This window comes from Bos indicus x Bos taurus, chromosome 24 (assembly GCF_003369695.1).
Source record: "Bos indicus x Bos taurus breed Angus x Brahman F1 hybrid chromosome 24, Bos_hybrid_MaternalHap_v2.0, whole genome shotgun sequence".
NCBI classification, from domain to species: Eukaryota; Metazoa; Chordata; class Mammalia; order Artiodactyla; family Bovidae; genus Bos; species Bos indicus x Bos taurus.
Genome location: NC_040099.1, coordinates 50,423,666 through 50,424,572, shown reverse-complemented (window position 1 = coordinate 50,424,572; position 907 = coordinate 50,423,666).

The following is a 907-nucleotide window of genomic DNA, read 5'->3' as shown; positions in this document are numbered from 1 at the left end:
TGGGCTGAGTGGTATTGTAGTATTCACTATTGAAAAAATATCTGTGAATAAGTGGACCCTCACAGTTAAGATCTGTGCTATTCAAGAGTCCACTGTATTTAGTTACTTCTAAATACTGCTACTGCTGCTAAGTCGTTTCAGTCGTGTCCGACTCTGTGCGACCCCATAGACGGCAGCCCACTAGGATCCTCCGTCCCTAGGCTTTTCCAGGCAAGAATACTGGAGTGGGTTGCCATTTCCTTCTCCAATGCGTGAAAGTGAAAAGTGAAAACGAATTCGCTCAGTCGTGTCTGACTCTTAGTGACCCCATGGACTGCAGCCCACCAGGCTCCTCCGTCCATGGGATTTTCCAGGCAGGAGTACTGGAGTGGGGTGCCACTGCCTTCTCCACTTCTAAATACAGTTACTTCTTTTCTTGCCCTCACATGTAGGCAAATGAACCTTTTTCTGTGGTCAGTCTTTTGTCAGTTGAATTCATGGACCTCAGCAGAAGAACCTAAGAGGAGAGAGGAAAAGTCTTTCCTCTCTAACAGTTGCAGCTCATAATGTGGACAGTGACAGCCAGCGGCCTAGACTCTGGACCCAGGTTCAGATCCTTGGTCAGCAGTGAGGGTCCTTTCAAGGACCACCCCCCCATCTTCCCGTGGGAACCCCATTCAGCTTCTCTGGAATACTGCAGATAATTTTAACTTAGAAGGCACAGTTTTCTGCTGCCCATTACCCCAATCCCCAGAGTGAACATGTTAAGCCTTCATCTGAGGTGGTTTACAGAGGGGGACTGATATAATAATCATAATAATAAACAACTTTTTGCTTCACAGTCTTTACACACAACAATCCATATTCATCATTTTTCGCAGCACCCTTGAACTGGAAGTACAGCTATTAAAATCAAAGTGAAAGTGTT